Source organism: Erythrolamprus reginae, chromosome 1 (assembly GCF_031021105.1).
Source record: "Erythrolamprus reginae isolate rEryReg1 chromosome 1, rEryReg1.hap1, whole genome shotgun sequence".
NCBI classification, from domain to species: domain Eukaryota; kingdom Metazoa; phylum Chordata; class Lepidosauria; order Squamata; family Dipsadidae; genus Erythrolamprus; species Erythrolamprus reginae.
Window position 1 is genome coordinate 385,754,706 of NC_091950.1, and position 9,885 is coordinate 385,764,590.

Below are 9,885 nucleotides of genomic sequence, written 5' to 3' on the forward strand. Positions count from 1 at the left end.
TTTAGTATATCAAAACTTTTGGGGGGAAATTCCTTAGAGATTTGTTGCCTAAAAAAATATAAATTGACACAAAATTCAGAAAGGATGGGGGGAGGGGCTTTTTGATCAAAATAAAAATATAAGTCTCAATTTTTCCAGTTCAATTTTCATATCATTACGTTCATAAATGTTCAAACTAGTTTCCCAGTGGAAAAAGTTTTCAAAAAGACCAAATTCAAGTACCTAAAAATATTTTTTTGATGATCAGCAATGTTAAATTGAGTAAATAAATGCCTAAGATATTAAAAATATTTAGGGTTTGGAGCCCAAAAAAATATAAAGTGAAAATTTATTTATTTATTTGATTTTTATGCCGCCCTTCTCCTTAGACTCAGGGCGGCTTACAACATGTTAGCAATAGCACTTTTTAACAGAGCCCAGCCTATTGCCCCCACAATCTGGGTCCTCATTTTACCCACCTCGGAAGGATGGAAGGCTGAGTCAACCTTGAGCCGGTGATGAGATTTGAACCACTGACCTTCAGATCTACAAGTCAGCTTCAGTGGCCTGCAGTACAGCACTCTACCTGCTGCGCCACCCTGGCTCATAATGGTTGCAAGCAGCCAAGGAGGGGGGGAGGCCTTATTTCTGATTTTAAAAAACCAATAATAATTTCTTTCAGTTCATTTATATTTTTCTTATATTCAGAAATGTTCAAACTACCAATCCCACACCAACTTTAGTAAAATTGAACACATTTTGCAACCTAATCTATCTATAAATTGAAAACATGTTCACAAATAAAGGGGGGATCTGCCTTTTATAATCAAAATAAAGCAATATGCATCTTTTTTTCAGTTCAATTTTCATATCATTGTGTGCAGAAATGTTCAGACTACTTTCCAAGTGAAAAAAGTTTTCAAATTGACCAAACATAAGCACTTCAAATGAAGAGTTTTCGGTCTGGGTCAGGGTGACCTGGGAACAGTACAAGTGTGACTTTTTTTTTCCCAGCAAGAAAGAAACCCCCCACCCCCCCAAAAAAAATTATCATAGAGAGAACCCCTGAAATGATGAAAAGTCATAAAATTCCAAGTTTCAGATATGCAGGGAAATTTTTTTACAGGGTCTCAAACTTTGATTTCAGGTCTCACAGACCCAAACAGAACATCAGAAAAAAGGCCTCCAAACCTGGCCATGTGCAATCATTTTCAATTTATATCTAAGTGAAAAACATGTGCACAGGCTGGTGGGGGGCTTTTCAGAAAAAAATAAGCAAATAAGCATCAATTTTTCCAGTTCAATTTTTATTTAGTTGTGATTAGGAATGTTCATTTTAGTATTTCCATGCCAAAGTTATTGAAAATATTTGGAATTAGGAGCATAAAAAATATAAAGTGAAGTACTTGAAAAATAGGGGGGACGGACGGCCCTTTTACGAGCAAAATAAACCAATAAGCATCAATTTTTCCCCCTCCAATTTATAGGCCGCCCTTCTCCTCACGGACTTGGGGCAACTTAAAATAATAAAATTGAACTGCTGTTCTGTTCACCAAGACTATACACATGTACTGTTCCCGGACCGAAAATGGTACTTATATTTGGTCTTTTTGAAAACTTTTTTCATTTGGAAACTAGTTTGAACATTTCTGCACACAATGAAATGAAAATTGAAATAAAAAAAATTAATGCTTATATTTTTATTTCGCTCATAAATGTCTGCCCCCCCTTTTTGTGAATTTGTTTTCAATTTATAGATAGTTTTGCCTGCAAAATGCGTTCAATTTTACCAAAGTTGGTTTGGGATTACTAGTTTGAACATTTCTGAACATAATGATATGAAAATTGAACTGCGCCACCCTGGCTCATAATGGTTGCAAGCAGCCAAGGAGGGGGGGAGGCCTTATTTCTGATTTTAAAAAACCAATAATAATTTCTTTCAGTTCATTTATATTTTTCTTATATTCAGAAATGTTCAAACTACCAATCCCACACCAACTTTAGTAAAATTGAACACATTTTGCAACCTAATCTATCTATAAATTGAAAACATGTTCACAAATAAAGGGGGGATCTGCCTTTTATAATCAAAATAAAGCAATATGCATCTTTTTTTCAGTTCAATTTTCATATCATTGTGTGCAGAAATGTTCAGACTACTTTCCAAGTGAAAAAAGTTTTCAAATTGACCAAACATAAGCACTTCAAATGAAGAGTTTTCGGTCTGGGTCAGGGTTGGGAACAGTACAAGTGTGAATTTTTTTTTTCCCAGCAAGAAAGAAACCCCCCACCCCCCCAAAAAAAATTATCATAGAGAGAACCCCTGAAATGATGAAAAGTCATAAAATTTCAAGTTTCAGATATGCAGGGAAAATTTTTTACAGGGTCTCAAACTTTGATTTCAGGTCTCACAGACCCAAACAGAACATCAGAAAAAAGGCCTCCAAACCTGGCCATGTGCAATCATTTTCAATTTATATCTAAGTGAAAAACATGTGCACAGGCTGGTGGGGGGCTTTTCAGAAAAAAATAAGCAAATAAGCATCAATTTTTCCAGTTCAATTTTTATTTAGTTGTGATTAGGAATGTTCATTTTAGTATTTCCATGCCAAAGTTATTGAAAATATTTGGAATTAGGAGCATAAAAAATATAAAGTGAAGTACTTGAAAAATAGGGGGGACGGCCGGCCCTTTTACGAGCAAAATAAACCAATAAGCATCAATTTTTTCAGTTCAATTTTCATATCATTATGTTCAGAAATGTTCAAACTAGTAATCCCAAACCAACTTTGGTAAAATTGAACGCATTTTGCAGGCAAAACTATCTATAAATTGAAAACAAATTCACAAAAAGGGGGGGCAGACATTTATGAGCGAAATAAAAATATAAGCATTAATTATTTTTTTTTCAATTTTCATTTCATTGTGTGCAGAAATGTTCAAACTAGTTTCCAAATGAAAAAAGTTTTCAAAAAGACCAAATATAAGTACCTGAAATGAAACATTTTCGGTCCGGGAACAGTACATGTGTATAGTCTTGGTGAACAGAACAGCAGTTCAATTTTATTATTTTAAGTTGCCCCAAGTCCGTGAGGAGAAGGGCGGCCTATAAATTGGAGGGGAAAAAAGAAAGAAAGAAAGAGACTTGGTTTCTCTTCCTCTGAATGTAAGTGTATTATCTTTAGAAAGGTTGTATATTTCATCTCTTACAGATCTTTTTGTAAAGCGAACATGAATTTCCCTTGGGAGTCTATTTCTTCAGGCAAAGCCCGTACTAACTCTGTACATCTCATCTATGACTTCTGATATTTCCTGCACTGTTCTCTGTGTTATGGTTGCTAGTAAATCACAAATAATCTGGGGTAGATGAACCGTTGAACTTACCTGAACGGTCTTCTCGCTGCACTGCGAAGAGAGTCCAACGTGGGGGTATTACTTCAGCCTTATTGGCAGGGACTGAGTTAAAAATTAGCATAATTATTATGTCCCGCCCACCACTGCCCCCTTCCAGTCAGTGATAAAAACGAAGGAATAGTGAAAGTAACCAAACTTTATTTAACAACTATTAACTTAAGCAAACTGCGCACCTGGGCCAATAAGCCGGGCGGGTTTGGACTCTCTTCGCAGTGCAGTGAGAAGACCGTTCAGGTAAGTTCAACGGTTCTTCTCCACTGCACTGCTCAGAGAGTCCAACGTAGGATATACCCAAGCCACACTTCAGGGAGGGATAGGCTGGACCAGGGGCGCTGGAACACAAACTCCCTGGAGAACTCTTCTGCCGAAGGCAGCCTCCGCTGAAGCAAAAGAGTCTAAACGGTAATGTCTGATGAAAGTCGTGGGGGCAGCCCAGGTTGCTGCCCTACAAATATCCTCAATCGGTGCTTGTGTAGTCCAAGCAGCTGTGGTAGCCGCGCTCCTGGTGGAGTGAGCTGTAATCCTACCCGGTAAGGGTGTTGATGTGGTTTTGTATGCTTCGACGATGCAGGATCTGATCCATCTGCTAATTGTCTTAGCTGATATTTTCCCTCCCATGGATGCAGGAAGAAATGACACAAAGAGGGCCTCCGACCTCCGAAAGGTGCTTGTGCGGCGGATGTAAATTTTAATGGCTCTTCTAACGTCCACCTTATGCCATCTCAGCTCCGATGGGTGGGAGCCATGGGTGCAAAAATCCGGCAGAACAATGTCCTGAGCCCTATGAAACCTAGTGTTGATCTTGGTCAGGAAACTAGGATCCAATCGTAGAGTCACTCTATCCGGATGGAAAATACATAGGTCTGGGCGGACCGATAGCGCTGCCAGTTCGGAGACTCTACGGGCCAAGGTGATGGCTACTAAGAAGGCTACCTTTATCGAGAGTAAGCGAAGCGACACCTCTCTCAGTGGTTCAAAGGGGGGTCCCATCAAGGCCCTCAGAACCAATGGTAAGTCCCAGGATGGGAAGTGGTGTACGACTGGCGGGGACAGGTTGGCTGCCCCTCGGAGGAAGTCCTGCACCCATGGGTGATGAGAAATCGGGCAGAAGGGGTCTGGCGTAAGAATTGTTGCTATGGCCGCTACCTGTCGGCGGAGAGTGTTGGGTGCCAGCCCCTGTTCCAGTCCCTTCTGGAGAAAGCCCAGGAGATGTAGCACTGAGGATGATGAGGGAGAGATTCCTTGAGTCCTGCAGAAGGCGCCGTATGCTGCCCAGGTAGCCTGGTAGATGCGTGTCGTTGACGGGCGCCGTGCTGCTTGAATGGTACTGATGACGCTCTCCGGAACCTGTTTTGCCCTCATGCGGTTCCCCTCAATCGCCACACGGCAAGCCTCCACCACTGGGGGTCTGGATGCACTATCGAGCCCTGTGTCAGCACCAGAAGATGGTGTGGGATTTTCCACGGCGGAAGGATTGACAAACCCATCAGGTCGGCAAACCACAGGCGTCTGGGCCAGAATGGGGCTACCAGAAGAATTTCCGCCCCCTCGGAAATGATCTTGGCGACCACCTTGTGTATCAGGCAGACTGGAGGGAAGGCGTACAGGAGTCCTTTGGGCCATGGTGACAGCAGCGCGTTGACCTGTTCGGCCTCCGGCGTCGGGAATCGCGAGAAGAACCTCGGCAACTGGTGGTTGTGGCGCGAGGCAAACAAGTCCACTACTGGGGCGCCGTATTTGTGAACAATCAGTTGGAACACCTCCGGGTTCAGTGTCCATTCCCCTGGGTCGATTGTTGTGCGACTCAACCAGTCTGCTTGGGTATTCTCCACCCCGGAGATGTGCTCCGCTCGAATCGAGGCTAGATGCTTTTCCGCCCACGACATCAATGCGTGGGCCTCCTGCATCAGGCGTCCAGAGCGCGTGCCTCCCTGGTGGTTCACATGTGCTCTTGTCGCCACGTTGTCCGTTAAGATCAGGACATGCTGGCCTCTTACAATATCCGTGAATGTCTGTAACGTCTTGAACACCGCTTGTAACTCCAACCGGTTGATGTTGGGGTGCGACAGGTCCTCCAGAGACCATCTGCCCTGGGCCACCTGGCCCCCGGAGTGAGCTCCCCAACCGGAGAGACTTGCGTCCGTAGTGATCGTCACCTCCTGGTGAGGCAAAAAGGGGGAACCCTTGGCTATAGCGGATGAAGTCCACCACGGGAGGGAGAGGCGGACTGTTGTGGACAGGTGCACTTGTTGTTTTGAGTTGCTGAGATGAGCTTTTTGGAAGGGAAGGAGAAACCATTGCAGAGGACGAGCGTGTAACCGGGCCCACGGAACGATGTTGATACAAGAGATGAACATCCCTAACAGTTGTGACAGCTGAACTAGGGAAATCCTGTTGCGCCGGGAGATGGAACGAACCAGTGTTACTATCCTCTGCTGTCTCTCTGATGAGAGGAAGACCATGCCCGTCGAGGAGTCTATTATGGTGCCTAGGTGGAGCAGGCGCATGGTTGGTTGAAAATGGCTCTTGCCTTGATTGATTGTAAAGCCTGCCCTTTCCAGGGAATCTATTGTCCGGGCCAGGTCTTGCTTGGCTTGTTGAGGGCTCCTGGAAAGGATGATAACGTCGTCCAAGTATGCTAGAAGACGTATGGATTGTGCTCTGAGGCTTGCTGGTAAAGCGTCCAAAAGCTTGGTGAATGTCCTGGGGGCCGAAGACAAACCGAAAGGCATGGCCCTGTACTGGTAGTGCTGGTTGTGAAGGCAGAAGCAGAGAAATTGCCGATGTTGTGGATGGACCGGGACGTGTAGATACGTTTCCTTGAGGTCGATGGAAGTCATCCAGTCCTGATGACGAATGGATGCTAATATGGTGTGCAGTGAATGCATTTTGAATCGTTGATACCTTATGTGAAGGTTCAACTGTCTCAGGTTCAAAATCAGATGGCAGCCGCCGGAGGATTTGGGAACTACGAACACGATGGAGTAGAACCCTTGAGTCTCTTGATGTGTTTGGACCGGCTCTATTGCTCCTATGTCCAGGAGATGCTGGACCTCCCGAAGAATGAGGGATCGTTTTTGCGGACGACCCAGTGATGTTTCTACAAATCTGTTGGGGGGCCAGTGCAGAAATTTTAATCACAGGCCTTGATCTATGGTCTCCAAGGCCCATGCGTCTGTAGATATGGATTCCCAGAATTCGGTGAAGGACTGCAGGCGCCCACCGATGGGAATGTCCTGGGAGGAGTCACTTTTGCTTGCGATATCTTCCCCTATTGCCTCCCCTGAATGATCTGCGGGACTGCTGGAACTGCTGGTTTCTATTTCCATAGCCACCTTGGTCAGCTCAGTAAGAAGGTGTGTAGGTCCCCTGTCTGTAAGCCCTTGCGACTGGGGATGCATTCGAGGGAGGGTCCGAACGAAAGGACTGCCTACGAAAATATGGGGCTCCCCGTCTGTCTTGCCTTTGCGCAGATCGCGGCAAAACTTTTTTCTTGTCTCTGTCCTCGACCAAGACCGAGTCCAATGACTCTCCAAACAGTTTGGAGCCCTGATACGGGGCCGCGGCAAGGCGCCATTTCGATTTAGCGTCCGCTTGCCACGAGCGAAGCCAAAGTAGGCGTCGAGCTGATAGGTTGGATGCCAAAGTGCAAGAAGAAAATCTCGCTGCAGCCAAGGTGGCACCCGCGGAAAATGCAGTGGTGGCAATAAGTTTGTTAACGTCTTGACGAAGTCTGGCATCCTCAGGGCCCAACCTGGTAAGCATATCTTGCAACCACAGAATGGAGGCCCTGTTGAAGAAGGATGCGGCCGATGCCGCTCTGAGGGCCCAGGCAGACAGCTGATGAATTCTCCTGATCATGTTTTCCGCCTTCCTATTGTCTGGCTTTAGCCCGTCCGCCATGTCTGATGGCACGACTGCATTGGACATCAAAGACGTTACCAGGGTATCCACTGAGGGATACTGGAACAAGTCCTCCACCTCTGGATCGAATGAATACAATTTTTTGTCCAAGGCCGAGGGTCCTAAAGCTGCAGTTGGCTGCTGCCAAGGTTTTTTGATATTTTCTGCAAAGATGGGCACTGCAGGAATGTGCTCAGATTCCTTCTGTGGCTCGTTGATGAGCCTGGCTGCTGGCATGATGCCCACCTCCTGACCCGCTGGCTTTGCTGAATTGTCTGGGGTCAGCGTGGTTTTGGCTTTATTCAACAAAACTCTAAATAGAGACTGCTTGAATAGACCTGCTAGGGGAGGTTGTTCAGGCAAGTTGGCCTCATCTCCAGAGAGTTCCTCCTCTGGATCCATGGGCATCTCCTCTGGGCCTTGCTCCTCCTGAAAGGAATCATGCACCGATGTAGCAACAGCAGCCACAGTCCATGGATCTTGCTTGCTAGCTCTAGGAAGAGGGGAGGGCCGCTGTTGGGCACCTATCGCAATGCCCTGCGAGTAGGCCGAGGCTATCATATCCTCTAAGGATGGAGACATTGCTTGCCAGTTGTCCATGGAGCCTCTGAGGCCTGCTGCAGTTGGTGTAAACGTTGCTGCAGCTTGAGGGGGTTGAGACCGTGGCTGTATTGCTGGTCTGGACCATTCTGCCCTCTGAAACCCTTCTGAAGGTGGAGCACTCAAAGTGCGATCAGGGGATAAGCCTCCTGCTCCAGTGAGGTGTATGTCCTCCAATGCTGTATCAGTGGCCAAAGGGCTCTGTTGGTGTGGAGGGAAAGTGCTAGAGGGGCTAGGCCCCTGTCTGGACTTGCTCAATTCCAATTGGGCCTCCAGGGCCTTAATTCTCTTTTCAGCCTCCTTCAGGGCTGCTGAGGACTGGGAAGATTTCCCCTTAGACTTAGTACTATGGGACTTCTCCTTCCCCTTGCTAGTTGAGGGGGCTGCAGGTTCACTGGAATTGCCCTGAGGTAACTGCGACATAATTGTTGCCAATTTACTCACAATACTGTATGCGCAGGAAGGATAGTCCTATTCAATGCCGGGCAATAGAGCAATGACTAAGCTCTGTGACGCCCAAATAGAGCGACCTCGCTCTTTTGTGTCCTCATTGGCTCCTGTCCAGGCAGGCGTGGCTTTAGACCACTGCTGTCCTGGTAACACCCTCTTTCAACATGGCGGCCCTGGAGAGGCTAAAATAGCCTTGTCACCTCCTCAAAATGGCAGCCGTATGTTAAACCGGGGGGGGGGACAGCCCTGAAAATGGCGGGAGAGGACCCCCAAGGTCCTTTAATGGCGCCAAAAACCGGTTTGTCCTGAGCGGCAAAACGAGCTCCTCTTCAGCAACTGAGGCTTCCCCTGCCGTTACGCCGCGAACCGCGGGGCTTTTAACCGTCTCCCAGCTGATTTGTCCCTGGGAGTCCTTCGCGGCGTTTCGAGGCTGCTCTTGCCGTTGCGCCGCCAACCGCGGGGTTTCCAGCCTCTTCCCAGCTGATTAGCCTCCATCGGGGCTTCGAGACAGCCGCGGTTCCTCTCTGCCGGTAAGAACCGATCTTGGAGGTGCCGGCTTGCGCTGGGTGTCCAAAGAGGGTGATGGACCTGGGGTTATGATCGCGGGCGTCAGGGACCCCATACCAGCGAGCCCTGTCTTCAAGGCTATACTCCGGAGAGCAGAGGCCTCTCAGGGACTGAACAGTTGGAGTGCTATACCCCGGAGGGCAGAGGCTCTCATCTTCCAGGAACTCTGTCTTCTTTCTGTAGAAAAGGAGAAAAAAAGGAATTAATTAGAAACAGGCATTTTATTTTCTAACAAAGGAGAATAAAACTCATAGTCCCTACACTGTGACTGAGTTTTTAAAACTGACTGGAAGGGGGCAGTGGTGGGCGGGACATAATAATTATGCTAATTTTTAACTCAGTCCCTGCCAATAAGGCTGAAGTAATATCCCCACGTTGGACTCTCTGAGCAGTGCAGTGGAGAATTTCATCTCTTGATTCCTCAACATTTTGAAATCTTAAGAAGGCTGCCTTCTCAAGTTCCAGGCCTGAGTCAGCAAACCTGTTTTGGAAGTTTGGGGAGGCGAAGTGTCCCTGCTCCTGGAGATCCTTGATTCGGCAGTGTTCATGGCGATGGAGAGCTGTTTTGTCAAAGTGTTGGTAATGACCTATAAAGCCCTACATGGCATCGGACCAGAATACCTCCAGGACCGTCTTCTGCCGCACGAATCGCAGCGGCCGGTAAGGTCCCACAGAGTTGGCCTTCTCTGGGTCCTGTCGACAAAACAATGTCATCTGGCGGGTACCGGGGTAGAGCCTTCTCTGTGGCGGCCCTGGCCCTCTGGAATCAACTCCCCCCAGAGATCGGAACTGCCCCCACCGTCCTTGTTTTTTGTAAATTGCTTAAGACCCACCTATATCGCCAGACATGGGGGAATTGAGACATCTCCCCCAGGCTTATATAGTTTTATGTATGGTATGTTTGTGATGTATGGTTTTTAAATGACAGATTTTTAGATACTTTCTTTTAAATATTAGATTTGTTACATTGCA